Consider the following 24,590-nt stretch of genomic DNA (forward strand, 5'->3'; position numbering starts at 1 on the left):
AAATGTAGTGGGTGAAATCCTAGTCTCACTGAAATCAATGGTTAGTCATTAATTTCAATGGGGCTAAGATTTCACCCCCAAAATCTAAAAGATGCCACTACCTAAAGCAGAAATATTTTCTGTAATGTAATTAAAAAATAGATATTTAATATACATCAGAATAACTTCAGAAGCAATTTCTACATTTGAAAGAACAAACATTATTTAAAACATGTATAAAAACCCATCAGAATTATTTCATGGAATAAATTAGGAAATATCTGCTATAATTTACACATTTTATTCTCCATAATTTTCATAGCCAGATGTGCAAGAGTGCTTACATCAAAAAACAAAGCAAACAGAAAAATCCTGAGATTTTCGGACAATTAGATAAAATTACAAACTGTTTATATTCTTTAACTTTTACATTCTTTACATACAATCACAAGTGATTTTTTTTTCTGAAATGGATGCAAGGAAGATTGCTGAAGTGTTGTAAATGGGGACAATCTGTAATACAGATCAATAAGCAGCCCAGTTTTAATTAAAATGGCCAGCTGGTCCACTAGTCACTTATTACAGTCTCATTTTTTTTACAGTACTTGAAAACCTTTAAATCTCTTTTACTGCAGTCCTCTGGCATCTGTAATCTTCTTTTAAACTTACCCAAACCCAGCTGGAATATTAATTGACTCCTTTAAAATAATACATTTTAATGTATATACATTTTAATGTACAATATGGGTGTATTTGATTCAATTGAATATATTTTGAGTTCCATTTTTCCCTTTTACAAAGTTATCATTCAGATATTTTTCATTCTCCCCAGCTTTATATATATCATTGGGTACAGCACATTTTGTTTATATATCATTGGGTACAGCCTCTCATAGCAAAGCTATCTTGAAGTGCTATATAAATTAACAAACTAGTAATACTTAGCGTTCATATTTATATAACACTTTATGAGCATTAATTAATCCTCACCACTCCCCTTTGAGGCAAGTAATTTTGCAGATGATGAAAAGAAGGCAAGGAGAAATTCAGGTGTCAGTTTTCAAGTGTCCACTAATTTTGGGTCCCCAACTTGGGATCTGATAGAGCTTGATTTTCAGAGCTGCTGCAGAGATTTAAGTCAACTGGAGTGTGGATACTCAGCACCTTTGAAAATCACCCTGCAGGTGTTTCCAGTTGGGCATCCAAAGGCTGAGGGGCCTAAAATTTGTGGACCCTTCTGAAAATTTAGGCTTAAGGGACTTGTGCAGGTCACATGGAGTCAGTATCAGAGATGAGAACAGAACTCAGGTATTCCTACTTCCCAGGCCCATACTCTGTCCATTGGATCATCCACACTGCTGCTACAAAATTATAGCAGTGTAGCAGCTGTACACGTAAAGACGGCAGCATCTGTTCATCCAGTTGTAACTCACCCACAGTCTTATACATCTTGAATATGGTTATTGAGAGAGGGACTCTTAGCTAGGACAGTGAGGTTATCCTACCCTTCCGGAAAGCACCTTAGTTCTATAATTTCCACCAGGAAGGTCACCAGAGGGGAGCAAAGGGACTGTATTTTAGCGTCTTACCTCTTCTAGTACAGCATCCTCCTACCATTGAGCTGCAGAGTTAGCAGTAGGTATCAGGTGAAGTCCTGGTGTGGGACTTGAACTCTCAATCCCCTAGCTCAGAAACCAAAGTAGCCAGATGGCCATATTGTCACATTTACACAGGGAAACAAAAGATAAGTCACATTTTGGGGCTTCTGACCCATGACATATTTCCCATTGAAACAGAGATACAACAAAAACAAAATGTGCTGTAACAGGCAAATTTTGCTTTTCCCAGGCAGGCACAGAGGACTCCAGAAGCAACAGAACTAGTGCAGTTCTGCTGCACAGGGACTAGATTTAAGGGCCAACATGTGTAGGACCTTTTTACATGTCCAGGACACGAGTAGTTCAGGGAAGGAGCAGCCGAGGGCCAACACATCTGCTACTACAACGATCCATCAGCCACTGCCTCTTGTGGAATGGGCGGGTATAAATTGGGAGGTCTAGAAAGGGCCATAATAGTGTTTCCCATTTGACTACCTGTCCAGCGCCCGGTGCAGAGGATTACTTTCCCTTCAGCAGCTGCAGAATCTCTTTGCACCAAGCCTAGCTAGAAGGGGGAGAATATATTAGCCCAAAATGCATTAAAAAGTATAGCATGGTGGTTTGACAGTAGGTATGATAAACTGATATTTCAGTATCACAAGACCAGATATCCATCTGGCAGCCTAATTAAAAAGGAATGGAGTGTAACAGTTTGCAAATGACATGTGGTGCAAAAAGCTGTGTTTGGAACTCCTAGGAGAGAAGGAATTTTTTAAAATAAAGCTTTTGCTTAAAAACCCACCCAGTTGAAGTAGTTTGGGGACAGAGTTTCCAAATCGCTTGTGATAAAATTAATAGATGCTCTCTATAAAAATAGTCTGATGACATTATCATCTTCTGGGGTTACTTTGCTAAAGCTCAGTTAGGTGCAGATTTCGATGATTGCCTTTGCTGAGTTTATCAAGAAATGTAAGTGTGAAGAGGATGATTATTTATAGCTCAGTATTACAGTGCTCTTGGCAAGCCCAAAATTCAAGGAGGGACAGTTGCTATTACCATGGCCCACCCATGCAAAATGTCTCCTTTATAAAGTCAAAGTTGTGAAATGGGCGGGGAAGTGGGTAAAAACAGGAAGTGAAAGGGAGTTCTGTGGAAAGTAGATGAGTGAGGCGGCATGAGATTCCGGCCAACTGTTTGTTGTATTGACAACCATATGACTGTATGGTAAGAACAAGGGTCTGAGAGGCAAGACACTTAAGTTCTAATTCTTGGCCCTGTCACTGGGTGACCTTGAGATAATCACTCAAATTCTACTTCATTTTGCCCATGAGTAATATGGAGGTAATATCTGTCTACCTCAAAGGAGTGAGTGAAGCTTTAATTAATGTTTCCAAACCTCCGATGAAAGGTTCTCTGTAAGTGAAAATATTAATTATTATATATGTTATTGCCTACAGTTTCTACAGAGTTCTTAACTCTACTTTGTTTTAGTCTAGTCATGATAGTCGCAGAAACTCTCTGTAGATCAGAGGTGAGATTCTGTGCTGTACATAGGGGTACACCACAGAACTCATAGCCCATGGACCGGTGGGGGAAAGCCACCTTTGTGCCCTGCTATTCCGGATTGTTCCAGGGGTCAGAGTGATCTCTATTGTAACGCAGACAGCCCTGGGGGCTGGGCTGCCTATAGTACCTATGGACAGTACTGCCACCCAGAACCAAAGCACTGCTATATGTAGGGTGACCAGATAGCAACTATGAAAAAACTGGGCAGGGGGTGGGGGGTTATAGGCGCTGTGTGGTGGGGCGGTGCCCCACCCCCAGGCCAGATTGGGCAACAGCAGGCCAGAGTGGCTTCATGGACAGCCAGCTAATCAGGTAGGGCCTGTGGGGAGCCAATCAGGGCTGAGCAAGAGGCAGCCAATTAGGGCCAGGCTAGGCCCTATATAAAGGCTGCCCAGGCAAGCAGCAGGTAGTCTCTACTAGGTCTTTAGAGGGTGAAGATCTGTCTTCTGTGTGAGGAGACCAGCACCTGGAGAGAGTAGATGGGAACTTCAACCTGTTACTTGCCAGGCTGCAGGCCCTGAGCAAAGGGCTTAGCTGGTGCAAGGGGGCTGAAGGGGGAATGGCCCAGGGAGAGAGATGGACAAAGGGAGAGAAGGAGGGTAGGCAGGAATGCTGCTGCCAAAGGGTCCCTGGTTTGGGACCCAGAGAAGTGGGTGGACCTAGGTCCCCCCCTTGCACTTACACCTGGATGTTAGGAGGTGCCATTACAGACTGCACCAGACCCCTGCCAAAAGGGGTTAGATTTTGGGGTGTGGTTGGCCATTGTGGCTGGGGTGAAAGGGAAGAACTGCTGATAACACCCCCCCTTCCTCCTTGGAAAGGGGTGAGTGTGGACCAGGGGGCACTGCTGCAGAGCAGTGTCCTGAAGAGGACCCTGCAAGAAGGGAGCAATGCAGGTCCAGATGCTAACAAAGGGCAAGAGATGGATGGGACACCACCAGTGGAGGCTGCTCTACGTGGATTGAGCTAATTCCAAGAATCCACAACAGGAGGTGCTGTGGTGGTGAGTCCCAACCCCATCACATGCTTATATAAGAAAAAGTTCCCAAAAAACAGGACTGTACCTTTAAAAAAGGACATCTGGTCACCCCAGCTATGTGCTGTGGCCCAACCCTGATATACCTCTCCTATCCCCAGCACAGTCACCTACACCAGGCCTTTGTGGAGGGGAGGGGAAGAGAGAGCCAGGGTTGGAAAACAACCTGCTATTGTATTGATTAGTTTCTGTGCCAGGGGAATTTTCTCCAATTGGATCCAGGGCTTTCAGAATCCACTTTTTTGCTGCTCTGGGCATTTTACTCAGTGTACTTGTGTCAGAGCAGCCGCTCTCACCCTGTGTCTTTAGTTAGCTTCTATTTTAAAGGAAAAATCTTTGTTTGTGTTTCTCCTGTAAATAAGGTTCTAGTGGAACCGTCTCTGTTGTTTACAACTTGTGAGTCTGCACAGCTGTTTAAAAGGAAAGCGGCTACTCCTGGCTGAAAAGATCTTCCTTAACAATTGACTTAACATGCCTTGGGGGCAGAACAGAAGAGGTTGAGGGGCCTGTGGTTTGTTCCAGTAGAGGCACTGGCAGCAGCAAGCTGTGCCAAGAGCATTTGTCAGAATCAGACTCATCCTTGCAGAATGAGTCTGAGAATCGGAAAGCCCTTGAATATTCCCTCTGCTCTCCTCAACTCTGCAATTGAAAGGTTGTAATTGAACTAGCCTTCAAATAGTAGTATTATGGGGATTTTAATTAAAATCTTGATGGAAGATTTAAATGGGATTATGTCATAGCTCCATGCAAGCTAGAAATTGCAGAGGTAGAACTGAGCCAAATCTGATTTTTAGGAGCTAAAATACCACCCAAACAAGGAAAATTAGCAGGTGTAAAGATGCTTGCAGCTGTCAGTCCTCTAAGCAGCTTTGCAAAGACACCATGTAAAAATACTTTGTATATAACTTTCTTCCAACAAAGGCAACTACAGTAGATGTTAGAATGAGTGAAAAGCCTTTTTGCCTTTCACCTTTGGTCCCATCCAGGCTTCAAACTCTGTTAACAGAGTTCATGATGCTCAGCTGATCCAATTACAAGAAACATGGCCAAGCTGTGTTCAAACACAGCAGCTTTTTTCAAAAGGCAACTACCAATCAAATGCATGCATCTGGGCACACCTATTCTGCTGCTCCTGTTTGTGTGTGTTTCTGGAAAATCTGGGCAGCTATCCCATAATGCCTCAGCAGGGGATAGTGTTTTGAGGACATGAAAGCAGAGCAGCACCAGAAGCACATGGGGTAACGCACTCTGGGAGGAAGGACTGGCCAAACTGGTTATATAGGCACACAGTGGGGGTCCTACCATGTGGCAATTATAACCTTACACCTTGCTTTCAGAGGAAACCATGTGCCACCCAAACCATCTGACAAGGCTCAAATACACTTAGGTCCAGATTTTTAAAGGTATGTAGTTGCTGTGCTCAGCATTGCAATGCCATGCCTAAATCTCATTTTCAGAAGGGATTTAGGCACTTAGAAGCCAAAATTCCATTGACAGTAGATGGGATTTAGATTAAGTGTCTAAATTACTGTTGAAAATGAGATTTAGGCTACTAATCAATTAGGCATTGCAATGCTGAGTGAAGCAACATCTAAATACTTTTAAAATCTGGGCCTTAGCTACCACAATTTATTAACTGTGTTGTACGTGAGCAGCAGCCGTACCTAGGGTCAACCAGATTACAAGGTTGGTGAAGAGACGTGGTGTAGACATAGCCTTTACAAGTCAGCTAAGCCCAAGTGCTCAAAGGTATTTAGGCACCTATCTCCCATTTTTAAATCACTGGGAGTTAGGTGCCTAAATGTCTTTGAGGATCTGGGCCCTACAGCTTGATCCAAAGTCTAGCTACATAATAGCCTTTGGGTGGGTAGTAAACTGAAAAACAGTAGACTCCAGTAGAAAGTCACCACTCATACTTGACACTGATCACTTGAATTTGGCAATGGAACTTGCTCAGAAAAGGTCTAAGGCTCATACTGAGTCAGAACGCAAACTTGCCCTTGAGGTGATTACATTCTAAGTCACAAAACAATACATGGGATAAAAGGTGCAAAGACTTCATTGGTAAAGACAGCAATGAAGTAAGCTTTGCTGAGGAAGTGGGTTTTAAATCACAGTTGAAGGAGAGGGCTCCTGGTGTAGGGGAAACAAGGGGCTGCTCCAAGGACTGAGGGGCAGTATGAAGGATGAGGCCTTAAACTATGAAAAATGGCATAATTCTACTAGAGTAAAAAGGACAAGAACTCTTAAGAAGCCTAGGGAATGAGGGAGGAAACTCTAATAAATACATATTGTAAGTGGGGTGGAGCTGTGCTTGGAAGACAAGGATGAAGACATGAAAGATGATGCTGCTGCTGAGAAGAGGGAAGCCAATGCAGCGGTCTGAGGGGGGAAGTAATGTGGTAGAATGGAGAGAGTGCTGTATTTGTTGGTAGTGACAACTCCTTCTGTCCCTCCACACATGCCTATTGTAACAGCCCTTTTCCATGCCAGGAATCTGGGACCAGCCAGCCCTGTTTTAGTATCAAAACCCAGCTGGGAAAGGGTCAGGTACAAAGGGCTGAGAGCACAGTTGAAAGGTACTGTGCAGGGGGGAGATGGGCTCCCGCAGCAGACTCCAAAGGAGGGGGATTGATGGGAAGGGTATATCTTCCTATTAGTCCTAAGAGAGGCAAGAGGAAAAAGCCTCCGGGAGATGTAGCCCAGGATGGGCAGAGGAACTGCTTCGTTTTAATGTCTTGCCTGTTTTGTACTGGTGTTAATAAACGGTGCCCTGTGGGGAGGGCCTGACAGACTTGGATGTGGCACTGAGTTTTTCCCCTGAGCTGGTGATGCAGGCTAGTGGGCTGCAAATCTTTAAGGGGCATGGAGTCTATCTTGAGTTATCTCCAGGATCCCTAGCATCTGAGTTCTACTGCTCTGTATTCTGCACATAAACATGTACCATTAATCTGGCTTTCACATAAGGATGTTAAGCAGGTATTTTAATTAAACAATTTTTTAACATAAGCCACAATGTAAATCTTGTCTGTTATAGTGATGGATTCTAGTCAGATCCTGTCTCATATAGTAGAACACTCTTATAAAGAGACCATGTTGTTCTGATCCTTTCATAAGTAGACTCCAGAATAAACTAAAGCAAGTTGGGAAGTTTGCATCTTGGATTAGCTGAAGCATCGCCACATTGGCCCTGGCAAACGGAAGCTGGATTGTGTCTCATGCTTAAGCATCCTTTAATTAGCAGGAGCCTGGCAAACATTTCAATATGAAGAAAGGTGTTGCCCTTTTCAATAGTATGGATATACTTATTTAACATCCTGGAAATGTGGAAGGACTAGGGTTCTTCAATCATCTCCTAATTGCAGAAAAAGAACAGGGATCCTGGAGACCTTGATGAGACAGTGTACTTGTTTAGGGAAGGAGGCATCCCAAGACAAAGAGGTGACTGAAAAGATACAAGGATTCCCCACTTGGACTAAATCACACTGCTCTATGGTACCGTACCCAGGGATGGAGATGGCCCCTGCACGTGACTTGAGTGAAGACGATTCCATGCTTGGAGGCCCAGAACTCCCTGCTGCAAAAGTAGTAAAGAAAGCCTGAAAGGAATTGTGCTTTCTGGGCACTGGGAGGATCAAAGTGCAGGATGAATCTTGACATGCTTTCAAAAAGCTATATGAAGTACTCTTCCTGGCATGCAGGGGACATAGCCTGACCTAGAAATGGTGCCTCTGGGATCAGTCTGCACTGCAGGTTGTATTAGCCTCCCATCCTCCCTTGTTGATCAGAGCATGGAGGAGCAGATTATGCCTGCCTGCTGTGCGGATGCACTGTGAACATATGAATGGCCACACTGGGTCAGATCAATGGTCCATCTAGCCCAATATCCTGTCTTCCGATAGTGGCTGTACTGGATACTTCAGAGGGAATGAGCAGAACAGGGCAATTATTGGGTGAGCCATCCGCTGTTATCCAGTCCCAGCTTCTGGCAGTTGGAGGTTTAGAGACATCCAGAGTATGGGGCTGCATCCCTGCCCATTCTGACTTAGAGCCACTGATGGACCTATCCTCCATGAACTTATCTAATTTTTTGAACCCAGTTATTCTTCTTGCCTTCACAACATCCTTTGGCAATGAATTCCACAGGATGACTGTGTTGTGTGACGCAATACTTCCTTTTGTTTGAGGTTTTTTTTCAACCTGCCTATTAACTTCATTGGGTGACTCCAGTTCGTCTTGCGTGAAAGGGCAACACTTCCCTATTAATTTTTTTTCTCCACACCATTCATAACTTCATAGGTCTCTCTCATATATCCCTGCTTAACTGTCTTTTTTTAGAAGCTGAAGAGTCCCAGGCTTCTTTATCTCTCCTCCGATGGAAGCTGTTCCATACCCCAAATCACTTTCGTTACCCTCCTCCAATTCCAACATATCTTTTCTGAGATGTGGGTGACCAGAACTGCACACAGTATTCCACATGTTGGTGTACCATGGATTTATATAGCAGCATTGTGATATTTTCGGTCTTATTATCTATCCCTTTCCTAATGGTTCCTAACATTCCATTAACTTTTTAAACTGCAGCTGCACGATAAGCGGCTGTGGCTGTTATCTGAGAATATAACAACAATGACTGTTGGACCCTTTCTCTCTTCTAGTTCACCTGTGAAGAGCAGGCATCATTAGCCCCTAGACTACTTGGAACAAACTGTCTAGATATCAGAAGGGTCAATTGAACTGTTTGTCTTTCCAAGCTAGATAAATTGAATAGCAAGAAGTTTATTGTATAGGGGTCTTTCCTATGAGACTTTAAAAACCAAGTCCAGTCTATTTTCTATGGATATTAAAGATCTCATGGACACTTACACAGAAAGCATTTTCTATGGTGTCCTTGGACATAATTGCTCATCCTCTTTGCACTTCTGCCTGTCAGTTTCCACCCAAAAGAAGATGGTATTTCAGTAGTGATGAATGCCATTACTGTATTCTGCATGAAAGGGCTAAATTCAGACTTGGTATAAGCGGGGGTAACTCCACAGAAGTCTGTGAAATTGCACCTATTTATCCCAGATCAGAATTTGGCCCAAATATTCTATATAAATGTAAAATATTACAGTTGGATTGTTAATGACTTGACACATGATGGGAAGGTGAGCACTGATGTAGAAGTTACTTTATGGGAGAGATTTGAACTTTATTAATGTACATTTATTTGCCTTCTGCAGTAAAATAAACCTGAAAATGAAAATGGCTTGGACTACTTACAAGCAAAGGCAGTGATCTGATTCATAATAGAGTTCAGTTTTCACTCGTAGATTAAAACTGAAATCACCTAAACAAATGACATGGCAAATAAGCAACATGGAATGTGAAAAACCTCAACTTGTCCTGTTGGTAAAGATGTCAGATCATCTGCAGCACAATAAAAACTAAGTTGTTTTTCTCCCCCCACCCTACCTTTTCTTTTGGCGGGGGGGGGGAGGGGAAATCAGGTGTGATTCAGTGCATATTCAGTCAGCCATTATGGAACTAACTTACGCTAAAAAGCTCTTTTACAGCACCCTGAGGTTGCCCTTTCATTCTTCATCATTTGTTGGTGTGGTTACTCGGTTCATAAGCAGCAAGTTGTGTTAAGTGGTAATATGACACATAAGAACAAGTAAAGTCCAGTAGACATAACATCATGATACTGTAAAGCTTTTCTGTTAACAGATCTTGTTCTCTGCATCAGTTGCACCTATACCTGATACTTAAGGCTAATTTTTCTCTCATTCTGTTTTTATACCAATGTACCTCCATCAATGGAATTATTCCTGATTTACAGTGGTTTGAGATCTGAATCAGTGACTACATCTCTGACTGTCCCATTCTGATGGTCATCATCAAGCTGTTTATCCTGTTAAAATCATTAAATTGGCAGCCTTGATGGGAGTATGGAGCTTCCTAATTCAAATTCATTCATACTGTAGCCATATTAATACTTCTCACAATTCCTCTCATGGGGAATCTGCACTGTTATGTGATTTGCACAAGGTATACTGTGAGTTAGTGGCAGTGCAAAGAACAGAACCCACACGTCCTGGCTTTGTCCTTTGTGCTAGCAATGGTATCACATTTCTGGCAGGAGCCAAGCAGTTTTGTACTGCGTTAGGCCCCTGTCTTGCAACTGGATCACTAGCATAGAGCCCCTGTTAATATAGTCACGTCCTAGAAAATATGAATCTCCTGTGTGGGTTTCTTCCACCTGTTGTACAGTGGCTTTCCAAATGACAACCTAAAAGTAGCTACACTTTAGCATTCTTTAAGCCCTAAAGGCTGAAAAGAAGAACAAATGCTCTTAGTAATCACATGAAATGCAGGTGTTCTGAGTTTCAGTTGAATATGACACCCAATGAGAAGGTGCTTCATGCTGAAGAAGTAAGGCCGGCCAGGAGAGACTGAGACAGCTGACCAGGAAATGGACCCTGGCATCTCCATCAGAAGAAGTGGTTCTCCTGCAGCTTACATCCACAAACTTAGAGCCTTAAAGGGAAATCAGATGACTTCATTTCTTTCCTGAAGTATTCTGATGTCGCAGAAGAGGGGTCACCCCCATGGAGGTCTCTGCTTCTCCAAAGCCCAAGCCGCTTCTCCGATAGCTTGCTTATTATTGCACCTGCTTTGACATGAACTGAATTTAAAATGTATCTAGTTTAGGTGGCCAGGTTCTTTGCTGAAGTGTTTTACAATTTCCTATTACCGTGTTCCTCTGTGTATGAGATATAGCAGCCCTATGCCTCCAACATCCTCGATTCACTTGAGACTGGGGGCCCTGTTTTCTGAGCAGTAAAGGAATACCATTGCACAAAGACAAGCTATAGTGGAAGCTGGCATTTTTAACACAGATATCAATAACACCTGCAGTTTTAAAACAGACTTACAAGGATTATTCTGATTCTAAATTTTCCTCACTTGTCTCAGTCATTAGTTTGAATCCTTACAGACTACGCTGAGATGTAGTATCTGGTAAGTTACACAAAGGAAGTCTTAAGTAGAGCCCTACGGGGGTTTGGTTTTCCCTTTAAAATGCAAATAGCTGATAGTTAATTCCCCATTTGGGATCTAACAGCTGAATTTAAAATATATTTCAGAAAGCCCTGTAGTGTGGATGAAGAAACATGGTTACATGAGTACAGATACTTCTAGTTAGTTATCTTTATTCAGCTGGATTTTAAGCACCTTCACCAACAGGTGCCAGTATATTGAAAAACAGTTACTCATAACTCATTGCTTTAGTCCAAATTCTGCCCCAACATCCACCTTGGTGAAACCTCACTGACGTGTAGACATACACATGACGTCTGTATGAAGGTGAAATTTGACCCTGTTGTCTGCTCTGTAAAAATTATACATCAGCACATTTAAATATATTAGTGCAATAATCTCCCTCTCATTAAAGACAGGTTTCAGAGTAACAGCCGTGTTAGTCTGTATTCGGAAAAAGAAAAGGAGTACTTGGGGCACCTTAGAGCCTAACCGATTTATTTGAGCATAAGCTTTCGTGAGCTACAGCTCAAATAAACTAGTTAGTTTCTAAGGTGCCACAAGTATTCCTCTCATTAAAAGAAGTCATACTTAAATATTCTGCTTTTTTTGAGAACTTAAAAATTCAGCATGTATATCCTGAAAATAAGACTAGCTACCAGAGTTGTTTGCCTCCTTTACCTACTATACACACACTCAATCTCAGCTTCAAAGATGACAGGCTCTCCAAAACAGGTATCTATCCAACAATGAAGTGACAGTGAGATTTCCTTAATTTTTTCTGAAGGGAAATTTGCCATCTTATTCTTCCATTTCACTTTCAGTAATTGCTAGCTTTTCAAGTATAAAACATAAGAGAACTCAATACTAATAAGCCAGAAAACACTTATGCCCTTGAACCAGATTATGTTTAAAAAAAAAAATCTGCACCCTTGTAAAGACACTTTAGGTCCAGCTCTCTGCGTGCTAAATGACACTGTCTTCTACTGAAGTCATTGGGCCTTCAGAATGGTCACATGATCAGTCTCTAAGTAGTTAAATTAGAGTCCTTGTATCTGCTATTTGTTCCATCTCCTGGAAAATATATTTGATTCTCACATTTTAATACAACCCCTTTCAAAAAGATACGTTTGTACACATACAACAGTTTTAATCCCATTCATGCCTCCAAAAATGGATTTATTTGGCAGAAGGTGAATGAAATTTTTTTCTAAAAAGGAATGACCAAGCTAAATGTCCATTGCAGTCTAATATTAACAAATAATATCGAGTGACGAAAGTATACAGTATTTGGATAGCCCCAAGATGGTGCTTTATAGACAGGGCACAGATCCTGAGCTGTGGCTGGAGAACATTTGCACAGCTCAGGAAGGACATCAGGCTGCTCTGCAGCATAAACCAGGGGCGTCTATAGGCTATTTTAATCATGGTGGCTGCTGCCAATGGGCAAGGGGCCACTGTGGCAGCTGGGGGTTGCCAGGATGCCATTGCCATGTCCCCACACTGGCATCTGAGAGTGGTGGGTGGTAGTATAAGCTACTGCAGTAACACGCCACCCAAGGATTCCACTGTACTGGAGGATAGCAAGGGAAGCCAGTTTTAAGACTAATTTGTATAAGACCCTGACTCAAAAACACCCTAAAGCAGGGCAGGATCTGGGCCAAAGTTGCCACTCGTATCTAAGGCCCTCATCTGGCAATGGGTTCTGCTAGCATGGACCCTTGTGCACATGCAGAGCGCCGTTCACTTCAATGGGAAAAACGTTAAATCCCATAACGGATCCCTTGGCAGAGTCAGACTAAATAATACCTGCAGATCCCAAAACCTGAACAATTAGTTAATAGTGAAAAGAAAAGGAGGACTTGTGGCACCTTAGAGACTAACCAATTTATTTGAGCATAAGCTTTCGTGAGCTCACGAAAGCTTATGCTCAAATAAAATGGTTAGTCTCTAAGGTGCCACAAGTACTCCTTTTCTTTTTGCGAATACAGACTAACACGGCTGTTACTCTGAAACCCGTCACTTAATAGCGAAAGTATTCCCCAAAGAGGTACTTACATTCTATTTGTTTAGTATCTAAGCTATTGAGGTTCTCTTCTCTCTTTAGTGCTAGAAACTGGCTTGAATCAAAGCATTAAATCTTAAAAAAGCCCCAACTCTGAGGTATTTGAAATCCACACTTGGATCTAAAATTTATAGTTTGAGTGCATTTCTAGTTTCTATGTGTTTAACTCCCACTGACAATGAGCTGCAAGATCTTGCTCTCTTCCAGCCAATTCTCTCGTATCTGATTTTTGCAGTGAAGCCTGAAGTAGGTTTGTCTAATGCATCAAGCATCCCCTATTCCCAGTCAGACTGTTCCTGCCAGGAGTGGGAATAATTGACATGGAACGCAGGCTGAATGGGTCTGAGTCAGGGCATATACATGCTAAGATCTGTGGATCCTGCCCCCCTAATTCTTGCTGAGGGCCCCCCAGAGCATCCTCTCTGCAGGTTTCTGGGGTTCCAGAACCAGGACATGACACTTGCACCTCTTCTGGCTGTGGCTTTTCAGGCATATGCTTACAGAGAAGGTTTCAGCTCATAATGGTGAATTTGAGAAGTCATAATAAGTAAGTAAATCCATTTATCCATTAGCTGAATATCAGTGACCTCAAAGCAGAATTTTTGGAAGCCTTCTTGATCCATCGCTAACTTTGAGCACTCAGCAGCTGACTTCCCAGTGATCTGCCACAAACCATCCATCCATCTCCTCACAGGTTGTCCCTTGGCTATGTCTACACTAGCACTTTTGTCGGCATAACTTATATCGTTCAGGGGTGTGGAGAAAAAACCCACCCCTGAGGGAATAAGTTACGCTGACAAAAGCGCTGGTGTGGACAACACTATGTCAGTAGGAAACAATCTCTTGCCAACGCAGCTACCGCCACTTGTTGGGGGTGGTTTGATAATGTCGACGTCTGCAAAGAATGGCTACATGGGAGATCTTCCAGCGGCGCAGCTGCATCATCACTACAGCTGAGCTACTCTAAGGTCACTAGTGTAGACATGGCATAATGACCAAGTTAGTTTATTTTTTGTATAAACGGTTTCTCTTTCATTCAAGCTTGTTCCAGTCTGAAATTTCTTCTTTAAATACAGATGAAGAAATCAGACGTGCACGCTAAATTGTCCTATTTACTGTGTCTCAAATATTTGCCTATGGGTTTTCAATAATTATATGACTCACTGGTTGGTAATGCATAGTCACAGCACCTCACCTTCTGTGTGGTAGAGGGCTCTTTTATTGCAGATCAATCAAGCAGCCAGATGTTGAAAAATCTGATAAAAGAGCATGAAGCTATTATAATTTCAAGGTGAATAAAGCCATTTAGTGTATGTTAAAGGACTGCTGTAAAGTTGTTTAGGCCTAAATTATGCTGTTGATATGCTTTTACCATGGTGGAGTTTTTTTATTTCAATGAAAAGAGCATTTTGTTGAAGTATTAAATTTCCCTGCAGTGTATGCAAGCTAGACATGGTAGCACAAAGTGCCAGAGAATCGGAAAATTAACTAGAAACAAAACCAAAGCTCATGCTTATTTTTATTTTTCAAAGCTAAGTAAAATGTAAACATCAAAACAAAACCCCAAAGGGTGAAAAGTAAATCAAATTCTTAAAAAAAAAAATTAGTTTTAATAATCATGAATTATTAGTAACAATGGTAAAAGCATTTTAAATATATATAGCCGAGTGAAAGTGGAACTTGGGCTCTGACCCACCCACCGCTGCCACACCAGCTAGCCTGGATTGAAGGCACCACCAAACTCAAGTGAGAGGTTTGCGTATATAGATGGGAGGGATGCTTATGGGCAACATCCTGGCTAAGTTTGCATTGAAGACACATTCTCTGTGATATTTTTCCAATATGATCCAATACAATGTGACCATCCGGCCCAATTTTAATTCTTGTGTAGGACGGAAGCTCAACATTTCTTGTTTGTTTAAATGGAATTAGAACCTAAAGAGTGCACTGCTTGCCATGTTACACAGTGTACATATAGGACTACAGGAAAATAGAAATTGTTTTTCAAAATCTGGCTAGGTAATACAGCTATTAAGACGATATTTTGTCTCCGCCTTTCAGATATATAACACTGTAGGTTAACAAACCAATAAGCCAAACAAACAAAAACACAGGGCCAGTTTGCCATGTTCCCTTCTCAGGAACAATTGTATACATCAAGCAAAGAATAAGAATTACCAAAACATTCTCTAGTTCAGGATTTCTACCCTAGACCTGCAGTCTTGGGTTCAAAGTCCATTTGCTCCTGGAGCAGCTTCTTTTATGGCACTATCCACAGAGCACCTATATTAGAATAATCTGTTACTAAATCCTCATTTGCCCCTAAACCCTGCCATAAGCTTTTTATTTTACAAGCTTTCCAAAGCAATGAATTGTATAGCTGCAGTGTAGAGACAATGCAGGCAAATGAATCAGTCAGGGCCTTTTAAAAAGTAGATATCAGAATATTTTGACTACTTACAATGCATTTCTTTTATTATTAGTTATGAAATATTTACCTTCCACCTGACAAGTCAGTGGCACAGAGAAATAAAAAAAAATCAATCAGAAAAATTGCAGCCAGGCAGAGAAATGGCTTTTGTTTAGAATCTCCAGATTGCCTCATCCTTATTCCCAACCCAGGGACTGAACTGACATTACTAAATATAACATAATTCACTTCCCAAAATTTTCTTTAAGAGTTAATGGTGTGTGCCTCCTGTCCTTCCAAAACATTGAATACACCAATACTTAAACCACTGGAAACCAGGAAATACAGAGTCACAGTACACAGCCTTAACTCTGTCCCTGGAGCTGGCGAGATCCACTGAGGGTATGTTTCAGTCAGGGCTGCCCTACAATAGGCAGAAATACGTAAGTGTGCCATTTTATATGGAGTGTTGTGTCCCACAGAACTGTACTTTCTCATTCATCTGCATGCACCCCAAACTCTTGACCACAGGACTCCGAATGTCCAAAAAAACCCAGTCCTGTACCTGTTGTGGCATACCAATATTCAAGATAAATTCATTATACACATCAGATAGATTTTAAACACTTAAAAGAGCACATAGTATCAGGGGATGACTATTGGGAAGCAAAAGATCAAGTGACCCCAAATTTGCACCCCAAACTCAACACCAGCACCTGTTGTAACACACCAGTTTTCAAGATAATGTCCCAATGCATGTGGATTATAGAGCACTTTGAAATGCCAGATATTAAACCAGCAGCTTTGGGTTCAGGGCAAAACTTCCAGGAGCCATGCTGAATACAGGCAGAGAGCACCTAATCTGCGTGACACATATTCTCAGAAGCTACCTAGGAAAGGACTCAAGTTCATAGTATATAGGTGCTGCTTAGGTTCAATGGACACAGTATATCCCATACAGACACTCACTTACTCTGACATCAGGCTGCCTGCAAACCCTCTGACTTGCAAGAAAACCAGTAGGAGAACACTTCAATCTCTCTGGTCACTCAATAACAGACCTACAAGTGGCAATTCTTCAACAAAAAAACTTCAAAACCAGACTCCAACGTGAAGCTGCAGAACTGGAATTAATTTGCAAACTGGATACCATCAGATTAGGCCTGAATAGAGACTGAGAGTGGCTGGGTCATTACAAAACCTAAACTTAATTTCCCCAATACTGATTTCTCCCTACTGTTACTCACACCTTCTTGTCAACTGTCTGTAAGGGGCCATTCTCTTACCATTTCAAAAGTTATTTTTCCTCCCTTGCTATCCTGCTGTTAACTGATTTATCTTGTTCGACTGACCTCACACTTGGTAAAGCAACCCCCATCCTTTCAAGTATTTATACCTGCTCCTGTATTTTCACTCCATACATCTGATGAAGTGGGTTCTAGCCCATGAAAGCTTGTGCCCAAATAAATTTGTTAGTCTCAAAGGTGCCACAAGGATTCCTCGTTGTTTTTGCTGATACAGACTAACACGGTTATTACCACTCTGAAACTTCTCTGGCCTGTTAACTTGACTCAAGACCCATAGTAGATCCAACTTTTAACCTGAATATTTTTTTTAATGTTGGGCTCCAGATATTAGCTGAAATCCATCCCAAACAGGTGCCATAAGTTTGGGGAGGGTTAGAGCCATAGTTTAAGCTTCAGCTGTGCACAAAAGAAGTTGTAAGAACCAAAAAATGTTGATGTCATATGATTTTAGGGGGAGTGCTATCTCTCAAGAACCCCTTGCTCAAATTACCTCAAATTAAGACCACTAACCCTACCCCAGATCTGCGTGAGGAACAGCAATTTTTAAAACAATCTGACTAGGCATGTGGATTTTTGAGCACTTAGAAAAACTGGTTGTTCAACAGTAAGTGAGTCTTAACCTTGAATTCAGTGTTGCTATTGCCCAACTATACGTAAGAAAAGTCTAAGCAATACAGTATTAGGAATGTAATTAGGAACTTATTGGAGGATTAATTGTTATGCATGATCCAAAGTGTAAAGCATCTGGCTTCATTTGACAGAAACTATAAAATGGGTTAGGGTGATGGTTCCTTCCAGTATGCCCAAAAATGTGAATCACCCTGTTACTCCCCCTGCTTCAGCGAGAGAGGACACTTTTTCTGGTGTGGGTGTCAAGCTCCCCGCCACCCTCAGTCTATCTGTCAGCAACCCAGACAATCTTCTCGAATCTCTGCCAGCCCTTACTTTACTTTACAGGCTAATAATAGGTGCAACCCAATCCCTGAGCCCCTCTGAAAGCTCCTGTAATTACCAGGTTTACTGTTCCTAAGAGAACAGTGTACACACAGCTTGATTGGTACAATTCAGAATCAGGTCCTTTTTAACATAACAGCATAGAGATATATTTACAGAGAAATAATCATAAATTTACGATCAAAGATTCAGCTATAAGAGATACTAAAGATAATGGAAACAGAAATGGCTACATAGAAAACAAAAAGTATAACATGCTCCTTAGAGTTTAAACTTAACTGTAACAGGCTACAATCCTTGTCTAAAGTAGTTTCTCACCTAAAACAATCTCCCAGTGTTCTCAATCTACATGCCCAGGAACTACCATTCAGGGATGCATAAAGTGCTGTCCTTTTTCCTCCCTCAGTGTTGGACAACAGGGTGCTTTCCCAATTCCCTGTCCTCCAGTTATAGTCTAAGAAACTTCTAAAGTGCACCTCTAGACAAAGCTCTTCACCTCTGCTGCAGTTCTCTTCCTGTTGACTTCCCATCTCCCTGCATATAAATGGGGTTCCAATGCTTAATCTACACATGAACCTAGGCAGACGTGAATCTACTTCCCTTTGTCTGGCAAAACCTGTCTGTCCACCCAGCTTTCAGTACATATACACAGCTCCTTAAATTTCATCCATACATATATCTTGCAATGATTATGAGGATCAATCTGACATAAGCTTTGATTAGATACCTTATGTGATTTTCTTTATGGATAGATACTATGAAAATGGTGTGGTAGATGTAGTGACTTTGTCAGGACTGTTAGGAGTTGCTGACATAAAGCAGTGAACCCTTTGCCAACTGGCACCAATAGGCCTTTGTGTCATAGTTAGAGATAGGGGCAATCAGCTCCATTGAGATGTCAAAAATATTCATAAAATCCATGATCCAATATTCATAAAATCCATGTTCTGTGCTGCAGGATACATAAGCACTTTCAGCTGGAACTGCAGCACATTGTTGGTTGTAAGTTTGAACATCCGTGAACTATAAACTCAGGCTTGTATAAGCAAATCCTAATAAGAACAGCCATACTGGGTCAGACCAGTGGTCCAGCTAGCACAGTATCCTGTCTTCCGACAGTGGCCGGTGCGAGATGCTTTAGAGGGAATAAACAGAACAGGGCAATTATTGAGTGATCCATCCCCTGTCATCCAGTCCCAGCTTCTGGCAGTGAGAGGCTTACGGACACCCAGAGCATAGGATTGCGTTCCTGACCGTCTTGGCTAACAGCCATTGATGGACCTATCCTCCATGCACTTATCTAATAAATCCTGAATTGTTCCAGTGATTGCAAACTGGGATTACAAAAGTTCAAAGCAACAATTTACAATTCCATAATTGTGGAGAAATGCTGAGCTCTAGCACACTTGAGGTTGCAAGAAGGGATAATTACTTGCATTCTAAATCTGCGTCCTTGAAGACAACATCTGACCTTAGGGTCTCCAGCCTCCAGTGCAAGACTGGCCTGAACTCTGGGCATGCCTACATCATATAGCACTTGGATGCATCTGAGTGACATGAAATGAACTCTGATGACAACAGAATGTCCACATTTTCTAAAAATATAATATTGATAAACTAATCCAAAAAGCAAAGAAAAAAAGGGAAGGATGAGATCAGGAACCAGATTAACACATTTTAATCTTTAGTATAATTAGCTGCTAGGGTCTGAATTTGAAACGTTCCTCTGCCATCAAACATTGCTTCGAACAAGGGTCCACCAGCCCTGTCTATCCTGGGCTGCTCTTTGCATCTCCTCTGTGTTAAATCCCATACATTCTTCCTCTCCAAGTAGTTTTCGAAGGAGGGAGTCTTTCAGTCAGACACTTCTGCATGTTCTTCTGGTTGCACACCTGTCATGGCAGACACTTTTGCTTCATTCTTAACACATGCCCCAAATATTCCCATCTTCTTTCCTGGACATCTTCAGAGACACGGGGTTGCTGAACTCAGACGGATCTTGGCATTTGTTATAAATTCATTCCATTTAATAGCGACTATTTTTTTTAAGGCATTTGCTTTGGAACACATTTCGGTGTCTGTCTGTACGTAGGGTGGAATATATTCATTTCCCAAACTCAGTTTTGTTGCAAAATATCTCATTCCCTTAAACTACTCACCAAGATCAGATTCTCTTCTACGAAGACAAGTATCTTTTAGAGGATATAGCCAAACACGTTTAAGTGCAAAGAATAAATCAGTAAAAGTGTTTTGACAATAATCCATAAGGCGGCCTAAATCAGTAGGGCTCTGTGCGAATGCAGGTGTTTGCCGCTGTTGAGTTCATTGCAGGATCAGTTAATTCACACAGGAAGCTGCAGTCTGGATACTGTGAGATGTAGATGACATATGCGGTGCTGCCAACTTTTGCAATAATTAGTTTGTTTTTTTAAAACCCCAGCACCTAGGTTGAGAATCTCAGCTTTCATTAAAAAATAATACATTTCGAGCCCTCATCAATGTGGAGAAAATCATGAAAACTTGATCCCTAAAGCCTCAGAAACCAAAAGGTAAATAAAGGGAACCCCGTTTTTATTTTTTGTCTCATGATCTTTAAATCAACCTCATGATTTTTAGGGGCCTGACTCATGATGTTTGAATGCTTGGTGATGGCAGTCACACCCGTGGTCAAATTCTGAGATCTTTTACACGGACAACCATTGCCTCAAAATGGGACTTTTGTGTGAATAAAGCCTTGTCTACAGTGTTTTTTTTAGCCATCAATGTAGCTACACTGGTGCATGGTTTACACTGGTCTGAAGCTGGGATGTGCTGCAGCAGTACAAATTATATCTATACTAGGGGTTTGCACCAGTGCAAACGCACTGATACAACTATATTAAGGTCTGACCTGGTGAGGTGCCAAGCATCTGCAGCTCCCACTCAAGTTAATGGGCATTAAAGGTGCTATGCTTCTCAGAGGATCAGCTCCTTGGTGGCTACAAATTAGAGCTGGCCAAAAAATTTCCATGGGAAATCATCAATTCTTGAAAAGAAGAGGAAAAGGAAAAGAAATTCTGAAGCACCACTCCAAAATGAAACATTTCACTTTGAATCAACATTTCAGTTTCCAGTATAAAAATATTACATTTCAATTGAGAAATGTCATATTTTTCATTTCTAAATTGAAATGTTTCAGAACTTATCATTCTGCAAATTTTTTCAATATTTCTACTTGTTTGATTCAGGATGAAAACAAATGTCAAAATGTGGGAGTTTTCCCTACTGTTATTCTGGGAAGAACTTAAAAATTGACATTTCTCATTGACAAGACTGTTCACAATCATGGAAATATCAAAATAGTCAGAGGGACTTCTAAAAAGTTGGCAGAAAATTAATTTAACAGATATTCTTACAGAATAAATCTAAATACTACAATGATGGACACACTAAAAGTACTTCAATATAGTAAATATTTAACTAAGGTAGTATAATACTAAGGTTTTCCTTGTTAATTCAACTTGTTTATATGTAACATATTCAGAAACTTCAAAATGTTTCATTGCTGAGGTTTTGATTCACCCAGCCCTGTCTTTCTAATGGAGCTGAAAGTAACATGACTTTTATTTCCTTCGTCGTTTGTACACAACTGCTCTCATTGGGAACAATATTAATCTACTGCTTCTGCAGAACAAACATCACAACAGATTTTTGTGGCTCCTACAAAGATAGCCGCTATCAACACTGAAGGAATGTAATCAGATCTGCTGATATAAAAATCGGCCAACAGGGTTCCAAACATTTTAAATAGAAGAGTTTCCTAGGCAAGGGACAACTATGCTCTAAACTGATAAATAATCCCAGACAAAAGAATTTAGTTAAATTGGAATTAAAAGCTGAATCGTTCACTGTAGTTTTCTGGAAAAAGTTCCAGTTATTAAAAAATCTTGAAATACAAACACCAATACTTCACTACTCTTTTATTCACCCTACCCTGCGTGCCCTCCATGTAATGTATTATTATTTAAATTGGGGTAGCACCCAGGAACCCCAATCATGGACTAGGACCCACTGTATTGGGCGCTGTACAGACTCTAAACAAAAAAATGGTCCCTGCCATGCAAGAGCTTACAATTTAAGATGGCGTCTATCAGAAGTATCAAAACAAGATAACACACAAAACCCACTTGGCAATTTTGTCTGGTCCTGAGCCCCAGGCGGACTTCGTAAATGCCACCTTAGGCAGCAGGCTTTATAATTTTATATTGGAGCCACAGAAATATTGGCAGGCTAGTGGCAAGGCATTTTCCATGAGGGGATGCTTGACTGAACACATTCCTCCAGTTGGTACACCAGAGCTTGGCTTTGTTAATGCAGACCTTCAGGGGAAACTGTAAAACTCACCTTTTTCCCTACACCTTTGATATATTGTTTATTAAGCATGCAATGGAGATTTTTGAAAGGATTATGTAGCCAGATCCGCAGTTGGCGTAAATCAGCATAGCTCCACTGAAGTGATTTACATGAGCTGAAGATCTGGCCCATTGCCTTAGAGTGTATTAATTTATGTCAGAGTTCTATACATTCTCATAGGGTGATGTGCTTGACTGGAATATTTTTTGTGAATGATCTGTCTGATGTTCTGAAGTGTGCTGATTATATGATGGTGTCTATAAGCGTGGAGTCTCCAAGCTTGTATTGGTTTGATACTGTCTAGAAATTAACATGCATTTTTGGCGTAAGTAATGTTGCAACTTTTGTACTGAAAATGGATCCCTTGAATGGGAACTGGACTTTCTTGCTCATTTCTTATTTTGACCTTTGCACACGTTTTTGCAAATATTAGAGGGCAAAATTATGGCTGTGTGTGGAGTACACCAGGTGAAGTGGCCATCAGCAGTAATAAAGATGGGAGTGGGGAACTGGTTTGCTCATCTGAAAACTGTCTAGATGTGCAGGTTTTTTAAAAAAAAATGTACAAGTCTTCTGTAAAACAAAGTGTAGAAGTTTTGTGGGCATTAAGTGGACACTATTATAGCACACATCTGCATAACTCTAAGTTTTCTAATAGAGAATGACAAATATGACTAACTTGGTTTGTGACGATGAGAGATTGAACTGGTTTGGAAAAAACAAAGAACCAATAAAGGAGAAAAGCTTTGTTTATTTGTATGGTCTTTTGATGCAATGATCCCCTTAATCTAAATTTATGATGGCTTCTTTCTAAATTATTAATCTTATACCAACACCTCCACTATATCTAGTATTCCACCCTTACGGTATAAAACAGTGCAGTGTATTCAAACAGTTCAGAGGTGGTCAGTCATATGTAAATAATTCAGATAGAGTTGAAATTTTCCAATCTTCCAATTATTTAGGTTATAGACAGACACAGAGGGGCAGCAGGGGAGTGACAAACTAGTGATGGAATATACAATCCGATTTATGGTTCAATTTGCAAACCCTGACTCATGTAAGTAATCATCATGCATATGAGTAGTCCCAGTGACGTCAATGAGGCTACTAATGTAAAGACTACTTACGTAACAAATCACAAGGATTTACAAGATTAGATCAATGTTCTCCATACAGATTATATAATCTGTAACCCACAATACTTTACAGAATTAGACAGTATCACAAAAAAGAATCAAATACATAATAGCAAAGAAGGGAATTCAGAGATATAGGCAGGGGAGAATAGAGGTATCTTTAACTTAGATTTGAAATGAGGTGGAGTGTTGATGAACTGGAGGCATTAGGAAAAGGCTGCTCTGGAGTTGCAGAGGAGAAGGTTCTTGTACTGACAGCGGCTTTGTGTGAGCGGTATGCCAATAAGCAAGCGGGGTTCAGCCACACAAGTTTTGTGAAGTAGGCTGATACATGGCAATGGGCCAAAAAGAAGCCACAAGATCACTTTCTAACTGGATTTTGAAATGAAAAAGAAGAAAGCAGAATTGCTAGAAGGATGTGGGTGTATTGTACATCTGAGAAGGCAGAGAGCACCACTCTCCAGGCATCTGAGAGACTTGCAGAGGCCACAGGGAAGGGAATTGCAATAGATCAGACAGGAGAAGATGAAGGAATGGATAAGAAATTCAGCTGAAGTACTATTGAGGCAGCAGTATACCAAGGTGATAATGCAGAGATGTGGGGAAAAGTTCAGGATCAAGGATTACACCAATATTCCACACAGTTAAGGAAAATGGGGAATTAATTAATGTAGTTTATTCTGGGTGCCTAGAAAAATACATTGGTTTGACAATGAAGGCCTTTCTTTCTGGGATCTGTGTGTGAACATGAGGACACTAGATAAATGGGCTCTTCATCAAAACACCAGAAACAAAAAGGATTAAAAGAAAGGAAATGTAGGCTTTACCTCTGATTTCAAACACAAGAGTTGATGACTCATGGTTTTCTGCATTTGGCAGCCCATTATATCATATGATGTACTGTATGCTTAGGCCCAATAGTTCTCTTCCACTAGAAAGGGAAGCAAATACCCATAAATAACCCTTGGATTGTGGCCAGTGCAGGAGGAAGGGAAAGAATGGAGCCAATGCTGCATATTCTTATGTGCCAAGTTATAACCCAAGACATGTCTGCATGAAAATATAACACAGTAGCATATGTGTATTTAAGTAACAACTTTCCTATTCTCCAGTCCAGAACA

This window comes from Lepidochelys kempii, chromosome 22, assembly GCF_965140285.1.
Source record: "Lepidochelys kempii isolate rLepKem1 chromosome 22, rLepKem1.hap1, whole genome shotgun sequence".
Taxonomy (NCBI): Eukaryota; Metazoa; Chordata; order Testudines; family Cheloniidae; genus Lepidochelys; species Lepidochelys kempii.